The following is a 24,521-nucleotide window of genomic DNA, read 5'->3' on the forward strand; positions in this document are numbered from 1 at the left end:
CGGGCTGGCCTGGAACTCTCTGATCCTCCTGCCTCAATCCTTCCAAGTGCTGGGATTACAATGCCAGGCTTGTGCTTATAAAAGTGTTCTGTGACCTGAGAAGGCACACCTGCTTGGTGAGTTATGGAAAGCTTACCGTGTGGCAGCAAGGCCAGGGACCCCTCACCCCACCTCCGCACTCCCTCGCAGCCCCAACAGCAGCTTCTCAACCCACCAGGAAGCCAATAGTGCTAATTTGCTCCTGGAAGCTTGAGGCTGAGTCTCCCTCTGAGGGTGTCCCTGCAAGAAAAGAAAATCTCTGCAGAGGGGAGGCAGGATTGAGAAGACATTAACCTGATGAATCGTGCATGCGAGCCGTACATTTGAGAAGTGCTTATTAGAGAGACAAGAAAATGAGGCTGGAATTTTGCTTGTTTGCCTGAGATGAAGCTAAGTTTCCCTTGGTCTCTAATGGGCTAAAAAAAATTTTTTGGGTGAGACGTTCAAATGTAGGCGTAAAATAAAAGACACATCTAGACACAGGTGACATGTCAGGAAAGGGTGACGACAGCTGTGTTGGCCCCGTCCAAATGTGCTCACCGGGAACAGAAAGGGTCGTCACATGCCTTCTGTCCCCTCCTGCCACACTTCCAGCGAACTCAAGCCTTTCCCTTCATGAGCCTCTCCGAGGAAGGCACATTGCCAGCCCTGTCCGGGTAGCCATGCGACACCTGCCTCTTCTCCTGTCTAAGGACACCCCCCTCCCCCACCCGAGCCAACTTTGATTCTCTTCTAAAGCATCCTACCTCTCACTTATCAGCTCTCTCGCCGCGGGCCTACCAACCCCACCTTCTGTGTGTTGCTTGAGATAGGACCTCACAATGTAGCCCAGGCTAGCCTGGAACTTGAGCTCCTCTCTGTCTCCCAAGTGCTGAGATGATAGGCAAGGGCCACCGTGGATGGCTACAGATCATGTCTTTAGAGCCACGTGACAGGTGAGGACTATAAGGAAGAGATAGTCGCTTGCCTGGGGTCAGTAGCTGGCACCTGCCTTCAAACCCCTCCTGTCAGGCTGCCTCCCTAAAGGATGGTTGTGTGTGAGAAGAAAGCCTTTGAGTTCTGCTCTGTGTCCTTGCTCCTACCTGGTGGGTACCTTTTCGAGGGGCTGCAGGAAGCTGAGAGATGCCTGCACGTATTCATGTCAGAGGATAGAGACAACTGCAGGAAAGAGCGTTCCAGGGAAAATGAGGTCATGGCGGGGTCTAAACCAACACAGCGTGCACACAGCACACAGTAGGCTCTTAATAACCACATACTCAGGAAGACACGGTCTGTTTTGTAACCCCAGGGCTGGGGTACGGGGTAGACCAAACAGATGTGCAGACTGACGTGCCTAGGGAAATGTTCAGTTGGTAAAGTACCCACTGTAATCACGGGGACCTAGATTCAGTCCTCAGAACCCACAGAAAATCCAGGGGTGATGGCTCATGCTTGTAAACCCAGCACTAGAGGGAGGTGAGCCAGGAGGTTCGTGAGTTTGGGGCCAGCCTGGGCTACATAGGAAAACAGTTATAGCATTTTCCAAATAGATGCTTGAGAATATGAGCTGGCCTAGCCAGAGCCAGCTGGGTTTTTAAAGGTCACAATTGGGGAAATGAGTGTCTATGCCTCTGCCTCCTGCATAATTTGGTCAGAAGTCCATGTTTTGCCCCATGCATTCAAACACATCCACCCGCCTGGGAATCTGAGTATGGAGGGTGCAGCCCAGCGAGATGAGGTCCCTCTCAGGCTTGGGAATGGCAGCGGCAGAAGTGGGATGCAGCACTCAGGCAGCTGGGGTAGCCACGTGACACCTGCCTCTTCTCCTGCCTAAGAACTCCCGAGCCAACTTTGATTCTTTCCTAAAACATTATCGATCCTACCTCTCACTATAGCTCTCTCGCCACGAACCGACCAAACCCACCTTCGTGACTTCATGAGCCAGGTGGGATGCTGACATCACCAGGCTACCTGGCACATGACTCTAGAACCTGGGCCCTCTCAGGGCCCCACTGTGCTCTCAGCTTTTCGGGGGACCGGACCGTGTCTGGAGCTATCACACGGAGCAGTCATGATCAGGCTGGAAGAGAAGAGAAAGGGCTATGGGCCGCTGCATTTTTGTAGCTCTATCAGCTCCAGCTCAGCTCTGCCAGAGCAGAAAACCGGTTTGACCACGCCCCAAAGGGGGCACCCGTGGTCCCAGTGCTGCTCTGTGGATGATGTCCTGATGAGAGTTTGACAGAGGGCCTCCTGGCATTCGGTTGAATCAGGTTAAAGGAGAGACAAACTCCAGTACAGGCTGGGGATGTGGGGCTGCCATGGGGAGCTAAGCTAGCGGGTTCCGTTCTCAGCACGGCAGATCCTCAGCGCGATGGCACAGACTTGTCATTCCAGCCCTTAGGAGGTGGAGGCCAGTCATCCGCAGCTAAGTAGTGAGTTTGAAGCCAGCCTGGGCTACATAAGTCCGTCTTAAAGGTCAGAGGAGGGCAGCTGGAGAGATGGCTCAGCGGGGCAAAAGCACTCGCCGCCATGCCTGTCAATCTGAGTTCAATCCCTGGAACCAACGTAATGGGGAGAACTGAAAACTGACTCCAGCAAGTGTCCTCTGACCTCCACAGGGGCACCACAGTGCGTGCATGCACACACATTCACACACACACACACACGCACACACACGTGCGCGTATAAAAGAGAGCAGCTCAGGTATAGCTCTCATACTCCCACAGGAACAGCAGTCGGTGACCTGCACAGTCACAGGCCTTTGAAGGCTGTCACTCCAAGTCTGGCAAGAGCAGCTGGTTAACCAGACCAGGTGATCGTGACATCTATGTTTCCGAGGCTCACGTCCACCTCCTCACTGCTGAAGGATCTTGGCACCTGGACAGGAGGGTGGCCCTCACTCCTCCTGTCTCTGAGGGCTCTGTGGGGAATGTCCGGGACTTCGTAGTGTCACTGGCTGGGCCCTGCTGGGTAACAAGTGGCTGAAGTATTATCTCTCTAGAAGGTGGACGAGAAGGCAGGAATCCCCTCCTCAGCCTCACCCCACACCTCCCTCCAGTAGTCCTCCTCCAGCCTTTGTGATGTCACTGCTGTTGCCATGGGAACCCTGCCAGCCCGAGCTGGATGACTTCACAGAAGGGTGGGGAGGGCCTGAGGCTTGGGTCTCAAGGCAGAGCTCTCCCACAATCAACTAAATAGCAAAAAGAAGTGGGGGTCACTGGGTAGGTTTTAAGGCGAGTGTTCCCACCCACTCCACCCGTAACTGGAACAAGAGGTGGTGCAGGGTCTCTTCCTCTCTCTCCATGGAGGTGGGAGGAAAAGAGTGAGGGACCTCTGTCCTCCTGGGATGCCTGAGGATCCAGTGTCAGCAGCTTCAAGACTCAGTTTACCTTCCCAGAAAGTGGGACCGGGGCCTCCTAACACACTGTACTAAATCCAGGATGGATGGGCCTATGACTCATCCTGTAGGAATCACAAATCGGGAGTGGGGGGCTTCTGGAAGATTCTCCTGAACCCAGAGCCTCTGCCTAAGAACCGCAACTGGCCCTGCCTGCCCCACTGAGAGGAGCCCATCCCTTGTGACTCCCCCCAGCACCAACAGAGATCTCCCAACACCTGCTGTATGTCTCACCAGGACACACTGCCGGGGTTGCCATGGGGATGAGCAGGAGGGGCAAGTGCGGGTACACACAGCTGCGTGTGAGCACACGAGAGCAGGGAGCACATGAGAGCGGGGAGCACACGAGAGCGGGGAGCACACATCCGTGGATATTTGACTGGGCATGTTCACACGGGGCAGCAGCCCCGCGGGGTGACTGTATAACTACAGGGATCTACTGGCCATGTGGGGTCTGTTAGCACACGCACGTGCACACACAGCTGCGTGTGTCCTCATGATGGATGTGCTCCTCCGGCACACGCAGGCAGACTGTGCATAAAGCCCATACCACCGGGACTGCCCCAGCCTCTGTCACCTAACACTGATGCACCTGCCCAGATGGAGGAACCCGGCCTCCCTGGAGCCTCTTCAGGACACCTCACTAAATGTCACTTCTACCTACTGGGGGTCTCCTGGGTTCTGGAGAAAATCCTCCAGCTATAAACACCTCCAAGGCTGGGTGTCTGTCTCCCAGAACCCCCTGGAGCCAGCCCCACAAGGAATAACCCACATCTGCTCCATGCCAGATCCACAGAGGGAGTCTGCTTCTAGATCATTTCCTGGGTGCTCCATAGCCCCCAGGAAAAGCGCACAATGACCCCCTGAGTTCCTCTACATTCCGAGGGCTGAGATGACAGGAGTGTGCCACCTGGGTTAGTATAGTGCCAGGCAAGCTCCATACAAACGGAGTTGTACCCATTGTGTAGATAATAAGACTGAGGTTCAGGGTAACAGTCCAGGCCTTGCGGACAAGGGGGGGGGTGTCACATGGGCCCTCACAGGCATCTTTGCTTTACCCTGCCGAGCAGAGGGAAGAAGGCTGAAACTTCTCCGACACCCTCCTGGGCTTCCACTTTCGGCAGCTTTGGCACTCAGGAAGCAAGCCTTTTTAGCTTCTAATTACGGAAACGAGCCCAGAGAAGGAGGTAACTCGTCCAAGGTCACAGAGCCCTGGGAAAGTCTTACAGGAGCTGATGGAAGTTGAGAGACAGGAGTTGGGGGGAGGGCTCTAGAGGGTTCCATGCCTCAGAAAACTTCCTTGGCTCCCAGCTTCCAGCCGGAGACATCTGCCGTGGTGGCAGGTGGGCAGGTCACCCGCCCAGAGCTTCCTGCTTCTGCCTCTGCATCTGATACATTCAATGAAGACCAGAAGCCGCCTAATGCAATTTAGAGCCCTGTGGCCAGAGCCGGCTCTCGTGATTAGCTCGGATTTTTCTTGGCTGTCTCTTTGAGGCTCCATGCAAATGAGTCTCCTCCTCCCAAGCCAGCCCCTCCTCCTGGCCCCTAGGATGGACAATGGATGAACATCTAAGACTAAGGGAAACCTCGGGGCTCCCGGCATCTGAACCTTCTTCTGCTTGCAGCACTCACCAGGCTGAGAGAGCCCTGAGAGCCTAGCCTGCTTGGAAGTGCTGGCTGATACTATCCAGATCCTGGGGTCCCCTGCAGCAAAGGGCAGGAGCAGGCCTAAAACTCAATATCCTTGAGAAGCAGCAGTAAGGGACATCCCATAACCAGCTTCCACTTCTGGGAGTGGGGAAGGGGAATGTGGCTCAGGGGGTAGAGTGCTTGCCCAGCTTGCATGAAGCCCTGGGTTCAATCCCCAGCACCCCATAAACCCACTGTAGTAACCCCTGTCATCTAGCACTTAGAAGGTATTTAAGGAATTCAGGGCTAGCCTGAGCTACACGAGACTGTTTCCAAAAAGGAAAAAAAAAAGAGCAAAGGTGTTGACACACACAGGCATAGGTAGAGGTGGGGAAACTGAGGCTCAGAATCAAGAATTGACCTGTCTGAAGTCAAGACTCAGGAGTGTCTAACCTGGGGTCAGTCAGGTCACACACAGCGTTCTAGAAATACATCAGCCACCCCACCCCATCCTGCCTGACACGACAGCCCTGCCAGGGGCCTGGCGGACAGACACCACTGGTCGAGAATGCAGAATCGGCCTTTAAATACCTCAGCGATTTCATGCCCTGCCGTCTCCCATTCCCGAGCTGCCCGAGGCGCCGGGCCGAGAGGCTGAGACCTAATGAGCTGTGAAGGTCTATTTTTCAAAGTTAAACATCTCCCAGGCTCCCTGGCCCAGCCTTTAGACACAGCCTAGCAACACCCTTGTGCGGAGCCAAGACAGGCTCTTCAGGAGACTGTCCTCTATGAGAGATTTCCACCATGGCTGCATCTGTCACCACCCACGGATGCTGCCGGAAGTGCTATGCCAGTAGTTGACTTGTGGGACAGAGAGGTGGGGTGAATAAGACTGGAGATGCATGGGCAAGCTCCCAGGAGCACTGACTCCCGGCCCAGAACAATCTTCAGGGACATCGAGTCTAACCTCATGCTACATAAACGAGTGTTTGGGTGTCCCCTAACGTGAGGGACCACAAGACTCCAATTCTGAACTCTCATGGTCGAGTCTAAGTCAGGTGTACAGAAGATGCTCAGTAGATGGCCACGATCAGGAGCAAAGCAGTAACGCTTTGGGCCACTTAGTGGTCACAACACATGGAGATATCAGCCCTGCACTCTGAGGGCACAAACTGAGCTCTTGCCTTTGGGGATCAGTCAGTCCACTGTGGTCCTGGTTAGGTCCCACACTCAGGAGACTATTCTGGAAGGAGGTCGGAACTGGGTTAAAGTCTCACCACGGTGACTGTGAAACCCTACAAGCCAGGTCAAGCCACTTCTCTGGGCTTCCAGTCAACATATGCTATTTGGTAACATTAATTACTGTCTCCACTTGAAGGGATTCTACACTTTCAAACTTCTAGTGATGACATTGTTTTTTCAGGCCCTGAGGGGATATAGACATCTACCATCCAACAAGCCATCTCTACCCTATACCACTTCCATCATCTGGGCAGCTGTCCCCATGCTGTGCCACTTCCATCATTCCAGTCTTCCTTTATGGTGGGTACACCTATGATCTGTGTTTGCTATCAGTCATCTGCTCACCCACTCGCCTGCCTGGGCATCCACCCACCCAGCCATCCATCCACCCATCATCCACCCACCCATCCATCATCCATTCAGCCAGCCATCCATCCACCCACACAATCACTCACTTAACCATTCATCCATTTATTCAACTGTCTATCCACCCACCAACACATCCATTCATGCAGCCATCCAGCCACCCATCCAAACAACCATTCACCCACCTAACAGTCCATCTACTCTCCCGTCTACTCATCCACCTTCCACTCCCCTACCCATGCTTACGTCCATCTACATGCCCATCTGTCATCCATTCAGCCCTTCAACCATCTATTTCCATCCTCTATCACCTATCCTTCCTCTCTCCCACCACTCATCCATCTATACATCCACCACCCACCTATCAATCCATTTATCCACTCATCCATCCATCCATCCATCCATCTGTTCACCCATCCATCCATCCACCCATCCATTCACCCATCCATCCATCCATCCATCCATCCATCCATTCACCCATCCATCCATCCATTCGCCCATTCATCCCTCCCTCCATCCATCCATCCATTCACCCACCCATCCATCCATTCATTCATCCATCCATTTGTCCACCCATCCATTCACCCATCCATCCATCCATTCACCCATCCACCCACCAACCCATCCATCCATTCGCCCATCCATCCATTCACCCATCCATCCATCCATTCACCCATCCATCCATTTGCCCATCTATCCATCTCTCCATCCCTCCATCCCTCCATCCCTCCATCCATCCTTCCATCCATCCTTCCATCCATCTATCCATCCATCCATCTACCTATCCATCCATCCATCCACCTATCCATCCATCCATCCCTCCATCCATTCGCCCATCCATCCATTCACCCATCCATCCATCCCTCCATCCATTCACCCATCCATCCATTTGCCCATCTATCCATCTCTCCATCCATCCATTCATCCCTCCATCCATCCTTCCATCCATCTATCCATCTATCCATCCATCCACCTATCCATCCATCCATCCATCCATTCGCCCATCCATCCATTCACCCATCCCTCCATCCATTCACCCATCCATCCATTCGCCCATCCGTCCATCCATTCGCCCATCTATCCATTCACCCATCCATCCAACCACTGTTTTATCCATCCATTCACCCACACGTCCATTCATATAATCATAAATCTATCAATTAACGCATCTGCCCACAGGCAAATGGAATATTCTAGCCACACAACCAAGATTCGGGGACCTCACACCCTGGACAGAAGAACATACACAACATGGTTCCATTCAAGTCATGTACAAAGATGTAAATAGCACGTGGATCAAAGTCAGAGTGCTTGCCCCCAAGGAGGAGAGAAAGGTGAGGAAGGCCTCTGAGAGGTGGGTCATATTTTACTTCTAGGTTTGGGTGGTTCTCACATGGCGTTCATTCTGTGCTATTTCATGGAGTTGTATATGGTGCTTTTAAAAAAATCTTTTCTTTAAAATTCTTTTACATTGTGTGTGTGTGTGTGTGTGTGTGTGTGTGTGTGTGTGTGCGCGTGTATACACATGCCATGGTCCATGTATGGAAGTCAGAGATAAAGAGTCAATTCTCTCCTTCCACACCAGGTGGGTTCTGGGGATCGAACTCAGGTTGTCAGGCTTGGTTGCAAGCCCCTTTATCTGCTAAGCCATCTAGATGGCCCACTTTCACCCTATTATTACATTTTGTTTACTTGCATGGTGTGTGTGTGTGTGGGCACATGCGCCATGATGGGTGTGTGGAAGTTACAGGACAACTTGCAGGAGTTGGTTCTCTCCTTCTGCCGTGTGGGTCCCAAGGGTCAACCTCAGGTTGTCAGGCTTGACGGCAAGTGTTCTTACTTGTTGACCCAAAAGTTTTATATTTAAGATAGCACCAATGAGATGGGACTGCCATGGTTATATAGTATAGACCTCAAAATCTTTTCTTCAAAACCCAGTTTGACTTGGCACACATCTATAATCTTAGCATGCAGGAGGCTGAGGCTGGAGGATCACAACCCAGACATAGGACTCAGTGGATAAAGTGCTTTGCTGTGCAAGCACAAGGACCAGAGTTCAAATCCCCAGCGCCCACCAGCTGGCCATGGTGGCATGCGCCTGTAGCCCCAACACAGAAGGGGTGGAGACAGGAGATTCCTGGAGGCTCATTGGCCATCTAGCACAGCTGAATCAGTATGTTTTTAGTTCAGTGAGAGACCTTCCTAAAAAAAAAAAAAAAAAAGATGGAGAGAGATTGAGGAGAACACTGACCATTGACCTCAGGTTTCCACATATGCATGAGAACACACACACACACTCACACACACACACACACACACACACACACTCACACACCCCAAACCTACACACACACATGCATGCACACACTCACACCCCCACACACCCACACACACACACACACACACACACACACACACCAGCTATAAAATTAGTTGAAACTCTCAACAGTGATCATTTTATGCAGGAGCTGTGACAGTCACTCAGAGACCCAACCTCTCCACAGAGCTGGCTGATGAAGACCTTCCCCTATGTGGGGAAGCAGAGACCCAGATAGCTTAAGCCCTCGGCCCACTGAGAGTGTGCAGGTGCCACAAAGGAGTCTGGCAGGAAGAAAGGGCCAAGGGACACACAAAAACTAACTGATCTTTAATGTGTTCCCAAACTCACACACTGTCAGTCAGGCATGGAGACTAATGGGCCCAACTGGCCTCACCACCTCTAACTGGTCCCTCACTGACCCCCAAAGCTGGGCATACAGAGAGTGGGCCCTAGAAAGTTATGGGAGGGAGGCGAGGAAGAGTGGAAGGAAGAGGAAGGAGTGGAAAGAAGAAGGAGGAGAAGGAAGAAGGCAGAGGAAGGAAAGAAGATGAAAGAGGGTGAGGAAAAGGATGTATCAGGGAGGAGAAGAGGGCGGGGAGGATGAGTAGGAAAAAGCGAACATGAGAGGAGGAGGAGATGAGAAAACAAGGAGGAAGCAGGGAAGTAAGAGGGAGGAGGGTAGGGAAGAGGAAGGAGGATGGGGGAGGAGGGTAAAGAGAGGATAAGAGGAAGGAAAGAGAAAAAGAAAAACAAGGAGACAAGGAGGAGGAATTAGAATTGAAGAAGTAAGGGAGGAACAACAGAGAAATTGGTAACCACACATCAGAGGAAGTCTATTCCACAGCTTTGGTCCAATTAAGGTACTAAACAAACAATAAAAACAGCAGCATAAAATGCCAACACTAACAACTCCCCAAGGAAAAAGTCAGAATCTGGATCCACTCTGGGACAACTGTCCATTCTCAGTACAAAATTATACAACAGACAAAATCAGAATGGCTCCCACTGAGAAGAAAGAAAGCAGTTCAAAGAAACCATTACAGAAGGTCCTCAGATGTCTGGTATGGAAGAAAAATGCTCCAAGGCAGTCGCTACATTAATAAATTGCCCCCCAAAACAAAACCATGTTTAAAGAGTTAAATGAAAGTATAACAATAATAAATAAAATTGTGCAACCTCTGAACCAGTAATGCTAGTGCACACCTTTAACCCCAGGACTTAGTAGGCAGAGGCAGGCAGATCTCTATAAGTTCAGGGCCAGCCTGGTTGACCTAGCAAGCTCCAGGACAGCAAGGACCACATAGAGAGACCCTGTCTCAAAAATAACAACCACAAAAAAGTATGCAACCTCAACAAGGACACAGAAGTTATTTTAAGATTTTACTTTATTTTTAATTGTGTGTGTGTGTGTGTGTGTGTGTGTGTGTGTAGGTGTAGGTGTGTGCTTATGCACATGCATGCAAGTACCCACAGAGGCCAGCAGGGGGTGTTAGATTCCTTAGAGTTGGAGCTACAGGTGGTTGTGAGCCACCTGATATGAGCACTGGGAACTGAACCCTGGTCCTCTGGAGGAGAAGCAAGAGCTCGTAACTTGCTGCTGGAGTGAGTCATCTCTGCAGCCTCACAGAAATTGTTTTTAAATGAAAAATTTGGGGCCAGGCATAGTGACACACACCTTTAATCCCAGCATTTGGGGCGCAGAGGCAGATGGACCTCTATAAGTTTGAGACTTGCTGTGTCTATTCAGAGAGTTCCCGCACAGTCAGAGCAACAAAGAGTAATCTTGTCATAATATAGGGAGGAGGAGGAAGAGGAGGAGGAGGAGGAGGAGGAATTGATAAATTTGGAATTAAAAAGTATAGTAGCTAAAATGAAAATTCCCTTGACTGAGAACCAACAGAAATAAAATATTACCTAAAAGCATTTCCACAATGCAAAAGGAGATAGCAAAGGAAACAAGAGAAAAAGGCTTGAGATATAGAAACTATGTAAACAGAAACTTCATGAAATAAAAAATCTATAAATGAGCTAAACAGTCCAAATAAAAGGCAGAGACTCTCAAGGCGGATTTAAAACAAGAGCCAAACATAACATATACTGTATAAAAGACATATATTTTAGTGTAAACATTAAAACATGTAGAAATTAAAGTGATATAAAAAGTAGTTATATGCAGATAACCAGGGAAGAGCTATAGCTCAGCATTTGAGCATGTACCTAGGTTCCAATTCAGTGTATAACAAAAGCAAGCAAACTGATGAGGCTGGAGTGGAGAAGAACACAGACTGGACAGTACCTTCTCTAGCCTAGGTGACTGAGGTTTTCAAAACTCTCCACTCAGGGAGCAGTACATGCTTTTCAAATACATAGGAATATGAAGAGACGTTACAAACAGCCTTATGATGGAAACATCAACAATTTCAAAGAATAGGATGGGTGCCTAGACAGACACAAGTTTTGACAAGCAACAGAAAATCTGAGTAGACTCATATCAGGACCCAAAGAGACAACCAGTTTTAAAAATTCCCATGGAAAGAAGCACAGGACTAGATGACTTTAGTAGTAAATTGTGGCTAACAACTAAAGAGACAAAATCAAATTTTCAGGAATTTTTCAGAAAAGAAGATGAACTGGGTGTGTCTGTGTACTCTGGTGATCTCAGTACTCAAAAGGCTGTAGTGAGAGGTTTATGGGTTCAACGTTAGGCTGGGCTACACATCACGACTATAACTCAAGTGGTTGAATCCTTGCCCAAGGAACTGTAAGGAGAGAGAGAGGAACAGAGAGACAAAAACAGAGACAGAGACAGAAAGACATAGTCAAGAAACTGTTATTTTTTCCTGGCATTGAGAAAAAATTCCCAGTAGAACACAGTTAAGCCTCTTTGACTCCCGAACATTGATGCAAAATCCTCAACAAAATATTAGTGCACCAAGCTAGTAATATAAAATAGAAAAAAGGGAGAAAAACACAGGTCACCTTAGCAAATATGGTAAAGCAGTTGGCAGTACTATTATGAGAAAACTTGCAATCAGGTACCAACGTTAGGAAATATTAAACCCTAAAAAAATAAAATCCCACATCTGACTTCATCCTGAACAGAAAAGACAAAACATTTTTCTCATTGGGCAATGGTGGCGCACGCCTTTAATCCCAGCACTCGGGAGGCAGAGGTAGGCGGATCTCTGTGAGTTCGAGACCAGCCTGGTCTAGAGAGCTAGTTCCAGGACAGGCTCCAAAGCCACAGAGAAACCCTGTCTCGAAAAAACCAAAAAAAAAAAAAAAACCCAGCACTCAGGAGGCAGAGGCAAGCCAATCTCTGTGAGTTCAAGGCCAACCTGGTCTACAGAGCTAGTTCAGGAAAGGTTCCGAAAGCTACACAGCGAAACCCTGTCTCAAAAAACAAACAAACAAACAAACAAAAACACCTTTCTCCATGATCACAAAGCACTCTGCTGTTCAATGTGACGCTAGAGATGCCAGCCAAAGCAATAAGGCAAGAAAAAGAAACATGAGACATGCAGCTTGAAAAGAAAGGTGTCAATCCCTCCTTGTTTGCAGATAACATAGCCCTTTATGTATCCGTTAACATCTGCTAGAACCAATCAATGGCTACATTTAGCAGGCTGTGGAACAAAGGATCAATATGTAAAATTTGGGCTGGGGAGATGGCTCAGTCAGTGAAGTGCTTGCTGTGCACCGAATGTTTACTGGATGTTGGGCTGAAGACACGGCTCAGTGGTTAAGTACAGCTGCTCTTGCAGAGGACCCAGGCTTGGTTCCCAGCACCAACATCGTGGCTCACAACTGCCTGTAGCTCCAGTTCCAGGAATCTGAAGCCCTCTTCTGGACTCTGTGGGAACTGCATGTGCAACATGTCTACACACAGGCAAAACACCCATACACATAAAATAAAAAACAAATCTTTAAAAACAAATAAATCTGGACCTGGTAGGGGCTTGCCTTGTAATGCCAGCACCAAGGAGGAAGAAACAGGCAAATTCTAGGGATCAATGGCCAGCCTAGCCTACTCAGTGAGTTCCCAGCCAGAGGGCCTGTCTCAAATAAAAAGTTAAGACGGATCTCGAAAAATGACACTCAAGGGTGTCCTCTGGCCTCCACACACACGCACACCCGCACACACAAACATACACATGCATCCTGTGTATGTCTAACCGACACTCCTCTGTGCTGCCAGGAAACATTACAAAATTAAGAAATAATTCCATTTGCCATAGCTTAATCTAGAAAATAAACTATTTAGAGTGAATTCCCCTAAAGACATTAAGTTAAGCCGGGGGTAGGTGCACGCATCTGTAATTCTCGCCACTCAGAAAAATGGAAACAGAAGGACCCTGAGTTTAAGGCCAGCCTGGGTTATACTGTGAGACGGCATCCGAAAAGTGTTCAGTTCACAATGGTTGCATACAGAAAATGAGAAAGTGCTCAGAGACATTCAAGACCCAAATAAAGGGAAACAACAACGTTCTAAGATGTGGCTTCAAAGGCAGCGATCCTAAATTCATCTATGAATTAAGTACAAGGCCCTTGCACTCCCAGGAGGAACTTTGGTAGACACTGTCAGGCAGATCCTAACATTGGCATGGCGTGGGCAGGGACTTGGAAGAGCCAAAGTGAGTTTGAGGAGAAAAACTATTTGAGCAGATTATAATTCTTTGTTTTAAACCCTACTGCAGAGCCCCCATGGTGCCGAGTGTATAACACTGCCATCAGGACAGACACAAATGCGACCAACAAGACGGCTCAGTAGGCAAAGGTGCTTGCTGTTAGACCTGAGGACCAGAGTCCAGTCCTGGAATCCACAGAAGGAGAACCAACACCACGAGCCATCCTCTGACCCCGCATTCATGCCATGGAGCACACACGTGCATGCTGATAATAAATAATGTATAATATCTTTAAAAAATAGACACCCGTGGAGCAGAAAAAAAGAATCCAAAAATATAAGCTCCTACGTTTATGGTCTCAAGAAAATATAAGGCAGACGAGAGTCTTTTTAAAACACACATACACCAAGAAAAAAATGAACTCCAGTCCGTCTACATCATAAGCAGACATTAACTTCAGATGGCCAATAAATCTAAGTAGCAGAGCCCAAACTCAACAACTCCTGGGGGAAATGAAGGAAAATCTTTGTGACCTTGGAGTAGGCAAAGAAAGCCAAAAACAAGATTCATGAAAGAAGAGAAAATGAGTAAAACGGACATTGTGATAGGAAAAACCTGTGCTCCAGAAAGCTCATATGAAGAAAACAGGGGCTGGGACTCCGGCTCCGTGGGGAGAGAGCTTCCCCAGCATGCAGGAAGCCCTGGTTTCCTACCCCAGCCCAGAATAAACCCTGGTGTGCCAGCACGTGCCTGTAACCCCAGCACTCAGGAGTAGAGGCAGGAGATCAGAAGTTCAAGGTCATCCTCTGCTATTTAGCAAGTTTGAGGCCAGCCTGAGCTATGTGAGACCCGAGAGAGAGAGAGAGAGAGAGAGAGAGAGAGAGAGAGAGAGAAGAAGAAGAAGAAGAAGAAGAAGAAGAAGAAGAAGAAGAGAGGAGAGGAGAGAGAGAGAGAGAGAGAAAGAGAGAGAGAGAGAATATCAAGATATGACATTTACAAATCCGTTTCTTACAAAAGACTCATGTTGGAATATGTACAGAACTCTCTCACAGTAAATTTGAATAATTTTAAAAGCTAATAATGAGACAAACCCATTAAAATGGGCAAAGATTTGAATAGACATTTTATCAAAGAAGAAATGTGGGTGGCTAAGAGCACACAGAAAGCCATTCAACGTCACTGGTCAACCTGGAAACGGCACATTGGACCCAGCACAGAAAGCACCGCAATCTGGCTCAGATCTCTGTAATAAAAAGACTGGCCATGCCGGGTGCCGAAACACACAGAACGCAGCCCCTCAAGGATTGCTGATGGGGATGTAAACTGGTCCGGCCAATTTGGGAGTCTGGCAACTTGGCAGTTTGTTAAGAATTTAAATATAAGCTTACCAAATGACTCAGCAATCCATTCCGAGGGATCTACCCGAGAGAAGCGAAGGCTGGCGTCCACTTAGAGCCTGGTACGCAAATGTCACAGTGTGATTCATTACGACCCCAAACTAGAAATGATTCAAACGTCTGTCCCTCGGGATGTGGAGAGAGGAGAGGCATTCTATCGAGACAGGGGAATACTACTTAGCAATTAAAAATAAATAGAGGATGAGTCACGCAGTGGCGTGAGCAAACTTCACAAACACCACACCAGGGCAGGGGAGGTGGCTCGTGGGGCACAGAGCTTTGCCCCAGAAGCTTGAGGGCCAGAGTCGGATTCCTAGAAGCCATGCTTTTTACAAATGGTGTGGTGGTACCTCCCGGTTTGAGGGGAGTGAGAGCTGCCGCTTCCCTCCACTTCTGTTTCAACCCCAAGCTGTGTAAAGTAGGTGGGTACACACCCTAGAATGCTTTTCTGGTCGTAGTTGTGGGGGTGCAGATGCTCCCCCCACCCAGCCTGGCACATGTGGTGCCAGACAGAGAGAGAGAAAGAGAGAGGGAAACAGATGGACGGACAGAGGGACAGACAGACAGAAAATATCTCAGAGCTGTGGAGGTGGAGACAGGAGGATTTCTGGGGTTTATTGGCCTCTGCATGCTTGCATACAAACATCCATGTACATGTGTACACACACACACACACACACACACACACACACACAGTCACTAAGAAAGTGTGGCAACACATGCCTCTCATCCCAGCACTAGGGAAGTTGAGGCAGGAGGATGGTTGGGAGTTTGAGGACAGCCTGACACTCTGTCTCAGAGCTAAATGAACGATACTATAGAATGAAGCTGATTTTTTTTTTTGAGACCCTGGTTGTGTGAATCTGTCAGTGTCGGAGCTTGCAGAATTGTACACTCACAGTAGGACTGGTAACTCACAGTGGGTTTGCACAGGCAGGACTAAATGGTATTTGTAGTGTGTAAAAAAAAAATCACAGCTCAAGATGGGTGGTGGTGGCACACACCTTTCATCCCAGTACTAGTGAGGCAGAAGCAGGCAGGTCTCTGTGACTTTGAGGCTAGCCTGCTCTACAGATCGAGAACCTTGACAGCCAGGGCTACACAGAAAAACGGTAAGGGGCATCTTGTGACTGGAACAGGTACCTCACTAGCCAGCCCTGCCTCTTGAATGTCCAGGGTTGGAGTTTGCCCTCCCTGAGATCAGGACTCCCTGGATGGTCACTGGCTCATCAGGTTTCAGTCACAGCAGAAGGTTGTCTGTGATCTTGGGGACCTTGCCCCAAATCCAACTTACACTCCCACCTCTTTTAGGTCCTGCCTTGGACATGCCTCCCACTCAAGGGGCATCCTGATGCAATCACAGACCCAGGGGGACCAGGGCACCTTAGGCCCAGGCACCTTAAAGGCTCTTCCATGCAGCCTGTAGAGCACAGGGCACAGGGCACAGGCTCAGAGAGAGAGGAGGACAGAGGAGGGAGCAACAACTTTATCTTTGACATTTGTCCTGGCTGCTGTGCACCATGTACGATGTCCGCAGGTTCCTACAAACTCACTGCTGCTCCTCAGCCATTGCCCTGTATCTACCTGTTCCTCTCCGTACCAGGGAGAGCATGGAGAACCCAACGTCTTCCTCTATCCCTCACCCACCCCTCATTCCCAAATTTACTGCCACGGTCAATTGTTCAGCGTGACACTAGCCAACCTTCCTGAGTCACTCAGCTGGGGAAGCATGATGGAGCATAGGGGGATGCCTCAGAGACAACAGGGTGCATGGGGAGGGGCGTGGGAGAAAAGCAGGGTGAAAGACACCCCCCACACACACACACACAATTGGGTGTGTGAGGCTGAGGGGCTGGGCTTTCATCATCTGAGGGTGGGGACAGTAATGATGTAGACCTGGGGGCTGTGCAGCAGGCGGTTGAATGCTACCAGGTCACTCGCCATTCTCTGTGTCCCAGATTGAGCTGGCTGTGGTAGGATTGTCCATCTGGTCACAGAGCAGTACTCTGGCCTTCTGGGGGGCAGTGAGCCCTTGTGTGCACTGGCTGGCCTTGCCTGACCATTGTGCACGCGCACGTGCGTGCGTGCATGTGGGGGGGCAGAGGTCAATCTTGGTCTTCAGGAGCGATTCATCTTGCTTGTAGAGACACGGTCTCTCACTGAACTGGAGCCCACCATATAGGCGAGGCCCCCAAGGATCCTCCTGTCTCCATCTCCCCAGTTCGGGATTACAGGGCAAGGACCCACCACACCCAGTTTCTTCTGAGGGCTCTGGACACGGAGCTCGGGTCCTCAGGCAGCTGCTTTAGAGACCAGTGGTTCTCACCCTGTGGGTCGCGACCCCTTCACAGGGGTCATGACTAAGACCATCCGAAAACGCAGATATTTACATTAGGATTCATAACAGCAGCAAAATTCAAGTTATGAAGTAGCAACAAAAATAATTTTACGGTTAGGGGTCACCACAACGTGAGTAACTAACTGCATTGAAGGGCCGAGGCATCAGGAAGGCTGAGAGCCGCTGCTCTAGACGGAGCCGTCTTTCCAGTCCTGACACCCTGGATTTCTGACAAGCTGTTTTTCCTAAACGCCATCCCTGGCGAAGCGCATCCCTCAGATCTAACATGTCCTTGCTCTGTGGGGACACCAGACGGAGGAAACCAAAACAAGCCCAGATGTCTGCCAGGCGGCGAACACCTCAGAGGCCTGAGTCTCTTCCCTGAGCTCTCAGGACAGAGGAGCCAGGCAGCGCTCAGACCCAACAGGTGAGAGCCTGCCAGAGCTCCACAGATCCACCGGTTCTGCCGGGTTTGAGACAAGAGCGTGTTCCTGTTAAAAAGCCCGAGCTGTCCACGCTGTTCCTCCCTGCACACACATCCGCATGTCCTATAACCCTGTCTCCAAGACAGATACCGGTTCCCAAGAAGGCTCACCACTGTCACCAGAGCCTGCAGGAATCCGCGGGGGCACATGTACCCCCATTTCCACCTCTGAGGCATTAAAGGACATCAAAAGGAAGCAAGACACACTTTTCAAAGCCTTGTTCTCCATGGGGTGTGTCCCTCATTTCCTAACACACACAGAGGTAAGAAAGGTTTCACTTTATAGAATATTTTTCTCCATAGGAACATCGCTCCATGTTAAGAAAAGTACATTTCTCTTATCAGAGGGGGCGGGGCATTGCAAGCCACAGTGCTCGTGGAGAGGTCAGAGGACAACTTGCAGGAGTCTCCTTCCACCATGTGGGTCCTGGAGACACAACTCGGGTAGTCAGGCTCGGTAGCAAGTGCCTTTGCCCACTGAACCATCTTGCTGGCCCAGCTCTAACTAGTCAAGCGATGTCAAAAGAAACGTCACGGGTTCTCCATCACCTGTGTGTCAGCCTGGCTCCTGAGACCCTCAAGAGTCAGACTCCAACTTGTGCCTCAAACAGACTTCTTGGCTGCAGGGCATGGGGAGGGGTTCTTTCTTTGTTTTTTGTTTTTTTTTTTTTTGTTTTTTGTTTTTTGTTTTTTGAGACAGGGTTTCTCTGTGGCTTTTGGAGCCTGTCCTGGAACTAGCTTTTGTAGACCAGGCTGGTCTCGAACTCACAGAGATCCACCTGCCTCTGCCTCCCGAGTGCTGGGATTAAAGGCGTGCGCCACCACCGCCGGCGAGGGGTTCTTTCTTTATCCATCTGCTCATCATGAAACAGTGTCTCTCTTTGCATCCCAGGCTACCCTCCCTCAGCTTCCTCAGCATCACCACGAGCAGTTCAGAGAGGCCTTTTAAATATATCCCGTCAACCTGGTCTCCCAGAAATTTCACTGGGCCCTGAGAACAAGAATGACCTCTTCCCATGAACTTCAGCCTGGGGTCAGCCAGAACCCTGTGGCCTTTCTTTGGACTTCTTAACCTGGGCGCTTGTCCACGTTGGCCTTGAAGGTCCTTTGCCCTTTCAGCTTGTTCCTCCTCCCCTGGCATTCTCCCCCTGACACACACACACAGGGCACAGAAGAAGTGCCCCCACCCAGGATATCAGGGTCCCACGGAACAGAGCACCAAATTCAAGAAGTACAGCAGCCTTGCCTCTTCTATACAGATACATTGTGACGATCTGTCCGAACCAACTCTCTTCACCTTACATGGGGGATGTCATGGCTCAGAGGAGAGAAAGGGACCCCAAGCAGGCCACACCCCACACCAAAGGCTTACAGTCTCAGCCCCTTGCCCGGCGCAGCCTCATCCTGCAGCAGAGCGTCTCCCCACCCATCTCCCACCCAAGATTCTGTTTTCAGTCCCTTATGTCACCCGATACTTCAGACACATTTGACAAATTAAAACTCGGAGGCCCAAGGAGGAGGGCTTTACTCCCAGGTCACATGACTGGCAAGGGATCACCCTTGAACTGCAGCCCACCCCTCCCAGAGACCCTGGTTGTAGGGAGCAGCAGTGGCACTGATGGACATGAGGGATTGTAGCTCTTTCAGGGATGGCATCCAGGGTACCCTGATGCCGCTAGGTGCTGGGAAGGCCCCTGAAGTTCTCTCCCCATATGAGACAGTCAGGAACCAGGTTCAGCACTCTACCAGGCAGGGCAGGGACTTCCAGTTCATCAGCTGGTACCCTTCCTGGCTCAAGGCACTGACCTCTCAAGGAACAAACCTGAGAAGCCTCAGGTCCCCTGGCATCTGAGCCGTGGGCACAGTGAGGATCTAGCCCAAGGTCCTTTGCCAGAAGAAAGCACTACAGGAGCAGAGGGCCGTCAGTGACTACATGCAGAAGCCACGGCTGACCACAAATCCCTCCCTCTCTTTGGCGCTGTGTACCCTGGAAAGGTCTACAACCCCTTTCCAGACACAATCCTCACCCCACCTCCACACTGCCAGCCAGGGTTGCCTTCATCCCTGAGAGAGAGAGAGAGAGAGAGAGAGAGAGAGAGAGAGAGAGAGAGGAGTCTGTGTGTTGGGACTATGTGGCAGCCCATACGAGCTTCCGTGTTTACTAAACCAGAGGAAGTTAATGACTAAGAGTTGCCGGGGTTTGATCCTACTGAAAATAAAACTGGGATCTGTCGGTAAACACAAGCGAGTCTCAGGCTGTCAATCACTTCCCTGGGGTTCCCGCGATAAGCAAGATTCTGTCTGGACCCAACAACTTCCAAGGCAGGATGCTGTTGCCAGGGGCGAAGTTGTAGCTTATGGGGGCAGACTCTCTGGGTCTCGGTTGTCCTGTCGGCATTGCCTGAAAAGCTCTGATGGAGGTGTGATCACCAGGGGAGAGGGCGGATGCGCTGCTGAGGCTGGAGGGTTCTGGGGGACACGAAGCCAAGGAACCCTCACCTCCATGATGGACACCTACGGGCAGGAGTAAAGCTTTCTCATCTGCAAGGCTGGGAACCTGCTCATGCTGAGGGGAGAAGTCAGGTGTGGGGGTGAGTGTGGTCTGAGTGCTCTGTCTGGATCGCCATGGCAACAGTCCTATCTGGGCCTCAATTTCCCCATCTGTCATGTGGAAGGGTTGCTTGGAAAGTGGAGCTGAGCTGCCAGGCTGGGCTAATGGGAGTTTCTAGGCCAGCTCATGCCTTCCCACCCTCATTTTTTTTCTGAACCTCAGCTTCTTTTGGAGGTGCCCAGGACTTGCAAGTGGCCCTGGCCCTGCCTGTGCCCCCAGAATCCCTTCTAATTGTCTCTTCCTGTGCCTGGAGTCCATGCCTGGGGCTGGCACAGGGAGACTCTTGTGGCAGAAACTACAGGGGGACAGCAGAAGTTTGAAGACCACATCATAGGGTACGCTAACACCCCCCAGCACCTAGCTAAGGCCAAGCCTGTGCATCCCTTAAAAACCAGGAGAACATCTTCTGAAGCCGTACCCCTCCATATTGGGGGCATAAAAGTATGAGATTGTCTCACAAGAGAGGGGACCCTAAGAGACAGGTCACAGTGGCAGAGACCAGAAGGAGGTCAAATCATCAAGACACAGGTTCCCAGTGCTGGCCACTACCTCAGACTCTCGGCCAAATGGATGTGGAAAGGGCCATGGAGCAGTGGTCTCAGTGCTGGTGAGTTGAGCCCACTAACACTCGGTTTTCCTCCTATCCAGAGTCCAGAGGGAGCAGGGAGCGAGCGCTCCCCCCATCCACCCCCATTCCCATTCTGTATTTTGCCTAAGGAGGCTAGGCTGGCCTAGGCTTCTGATCTCTTTCCAACCCTGAGGTCTGGGCCCACTGGGGCAGCCTGCAGCGAGGAGGCAGCTCTCAGCCTCCAGTTTAAGTCCTACAGCTTGTGACTCCTGACCTTGGAAGGTCCTAGACCTTTCTGGAAGATGGTCCAGATCAGTTGCTCTCCATCAGAAAGAACCACATTCTCTCTCTCTCTCTCTCTCTCTCTCTCTCTCTCTCTCTGCACCATAGCCTCATTCTCGGAGCTCAGTACTTGTGAGCTGAGGTGGCCAAGAGTCCCTGACTAGCCCCCAACTCCTGTCTTGCTCTCCCCTCTAGGAAAGGAAGCTGACAGACAGCCTCAGGGGACAGAGTAGGGCCCATGGAATCAGATGCCCAGATAGGAATGCAGAGGAGTCAAACAAGGCCACAAGTAGCATCCCACTTCTTGCCCACCCCCAGCACAGATGCAAGAGAAAACAGGTGTCCCAGCAGCCTGAATAAATAACTATTCCTCCCAACCTGGCTTGCTGTGTGACTCTGGGCACCATCCTGTGCCTCTCTGGGCCTCCTCTCCTCACGTGAACCTTAGGAATGGATAATGTCAAGTTCCCTTCGGGGACACATGCCATCAGCAACTCCAGCAGAGACTTCACTCAAGTCCAGGTGACATTCGGTGCATTGTTGAGAGAAAGTAAATCCAGGACAGATAACAAAAGGAGAAGAACAATGGTGTGGGGAGAGTAAGAAATGTATCCAGTGTCTGATGTTACACCGTCATCTCTTTCACGTTTACACCCAGAAATTTATGGCCCTATCGCTGACTCTGGGGATCCCTCTCCTGCCGGTCAGCCCAGTGACATTTTTTTTTCCATCTCGTTCCTTCTGTCCCTATCTGTGTGGCACCCACCCCGATGGCTACAAGGCTTAGCTTTTTTCAGCTGAGAAATATGAGTTCATGGGGGGGGCCAGGGACTCTCTGCTCGTAAATATCTGGGAAGCTAGAGTAGCTGAGTCGTGCCGTGCCACTTAGAGTCCGGTCTCCTACAGATGGGAACTGGGTTCCTCAGGGACGGTGACTTGGCAGGATCTGAGAAAGACTTCACGGGTGTTGAGGATAGTTCCCTAGAATCTAGAGGTGGCGTTTAGTTCCTGGAGACAGGCAAGAGGCACAGGGAGAAAGAGGCCCTACTGCGCTGCCTGGTTCAACTCGGTCAGAGTTTTGGTCCTACTAAGTTGGCTGAAGAGTGTGAGGCCAAGGATTTAATTCCCATGATTCAAATGGCAGGGTTGAACTGAGTCCCTGGCTTGGGACTCTCCAGGGAGCAACAACCACCTGATTTTTTTAAGGGGAGGCAAGGGAGAAATGTCCAGCAGATTCCTCAACCAAGGTGTAAGGAACTCAAGGCCAAGGCACTTTGGGGAAATTGGTGTTTTCCAAAGAAGGGAAGGGTGTGACAGAATTGCCTCTCCTATAGTCAGAGATCCCCCTCCCCTCTCCTTCAGGCCTCAGAGTGGGGGTCCAGTTAAGGTGTCCACCCCAGCTTTTCTCAGGGTCAGCAGACAGGGTTGCCTGCTGTACCATGCTGAGTGACACACACCCAAGGTCCTGGGGGAGGAGGAGGAGGACAGAGAAAATAACAAAGCACAGATCTTCCCTTCTCACCTGGAGACCCCAAAGGCTTCTGCTGGGCAGAGTGGAAGGAGGGGTGCTTCAGACCGGCTTCAACCTGCCTGGACCTCTGAGGGCCCAGGAAAGTAAAAGTTAAAGCTGGGAGGTGCCAGCCCCTGGATCCAGAGAAGATGGGTGTTCCCTTAGGCTACCCTCAGCCATCTGGACTTTAACCCTCCACCTTTGGTGGCTTGGGACACACAGCTGGGGAATGGGACTTAAGAATCTGTCTCTTCAACACTTGTTCGACGACAAGGTGACGGCTGATGAGGCCAGGGGAGGCACAGAGGTGGGGTTATTTCTGGCTTTTTGGTGACATACCTCCAATCTAATCGTTGCCTCTCTGGGCTGGACGGGGTGGCTCTTCAGAATGTGTCTATAGGAGAGATTGAGGAGCCGGCTTGCTTTTTATACCTGCTCCCAGCTCTGATACCTTTTAGAACTCCTGTGCCCAAAGATCCCAAGCTCTCCTGGGAGTAGTTCACTCATAACCCCCACAACCCAACACAGGGGGTGGACACATCCAACAGCTCCATCTGGGTTTCCTCCTGCCCCAGGCTGGAGAAAACAGCCCCCCACATCCATCTTCATTAACCCTTTACTTCTCTGAAAGTATTATCCTATCCCCATTTTACGGACAGAAAAACTGAGGCTTAGAGACGTCACCTGACTCAAGGTCGCATAACCCCTACCTTGAAGAGCATAATATTTCGATCTCAGATGCTGTCAGGTCCTGGAGGGGGTGGTGTCTGGCACTAACTTAAGGAACAAGCAGGTTAGGAACGGTGGGAGATCAGGTTCACAGGGTTTCTCACCCCAACCCTTAGACGAATGGCCATGAGGACAGCTCCAAGTTTGCGGGGAGGGGTCCACAAAATTTCTAGTAAAGTCCTCAACTCCCACGCCAGGGTTTTAACCCAGTAGTTTCGATTCAGACCCTAGCCTTTCTGATGTGTGACTGAACAGTCTCAGGTGCCCTGCCAAAATGATCCCCAGCCGTGGGAAGGATGGTAGACAGGGCGGGGGGGGGGGGGGGGGGGTCAGGGACTCGGGTGAGGAGGTGCGTGAACAGTGCGAAGGTTTCCAGGCCTGGCAGTGGCCGTGGAGGGTCGTTGGCACTGGGGAGCAGACTGGGGTGCACTCAGCGAAGCAAAGTGCTGGGAAAGGGGCTGCTCCGACTGGAGGCTAAAGGCTGCGGCAGTGACTCTGAGGCGACATTAGTACCCCTAGTCTCCGGCTCTGCGGGACTGAGCCGGCTCAGATTCCTCTACAGCCAAGTTGCTACAACTTTACCAGCTGCACCGCTTCGGGTTCCTGCACAGGGCCTAGGGCGCAGTCGGGGGGTCAGGGGCGCACGCTGCGCGTTGGGGTGAAAGAAGCGCAACGTCGCCGGCTGGTCTCCTGCGGAGTGGCCGGGGTCCCACCGGCCCAAGCTCGGCTTCGGGCCACGCTGCGACGCAAGAACCCCGAGCTTCACGCTTACCTGCCCGGCCCGGCTCGGCCGGCGTTCCGGGGCTGTACCCGCCACCGCCACCACTGCTGCCGCCTCCGTCCTTCAAGCTCTAAGTTCGCTCTCGGATTGAAATTCCTCCCCAGCTTCGCCCATCGATCTGCGCGCGCGCCCCGCCCCTCGCCGCGCGGCCTGAGGGGGGGTCCGGGGGGGGCTGGTTCCCGCCGCCCGCCCTCCTTCCCCTCCCCCTCCCGCCCTCGCCA

General features: G+C 51.0%; 1 protein-coding gene across 4 annotated transcripts in view; it reads right to left on the reverse strand.

Moving 5' to 3' along the window:
* Elfn1 (extracellular leucine rich repeat and fibronectin type III domain containing 1) overlaps positions 1-24,521 on the reverse strand; it is a 64,394-nt gene that overhangs the window by 36,024 nt on the left and 3,849 nt on the right. Inside the window, exon 1 of one of the 4 annotated variants that reach the window (XM_041646302.1) lies at positions 24,292-24,405. The exons of the other annotated variants lie outside the window; for them this stretch is intronic. The gene's annotated coding sequence lies outside the window, so the exon portion shown is untranslated. Of the gene's footprint in view, positions 1-24,291; positions 24,406-24,521 lie in introns of those variants that run through there. 4 annotated transcript variants of the gene reach the window in all.

Source organism: Microtus oregoni, unplaced genomic scaffold (assembly GCF_018167655.1).
Source record: "Microtus oregoni isolate MIOR12 unplaced genomic scaffold, Mior012 000003F_ref0000135, whole genome shotgun sequence".
Classification (NCBI taxonomy): Eukaryota; Metazoa; Chordata; class Mammalia; order Rodentia; family Cricetidae; genus Microtus; species Microtus oregoni.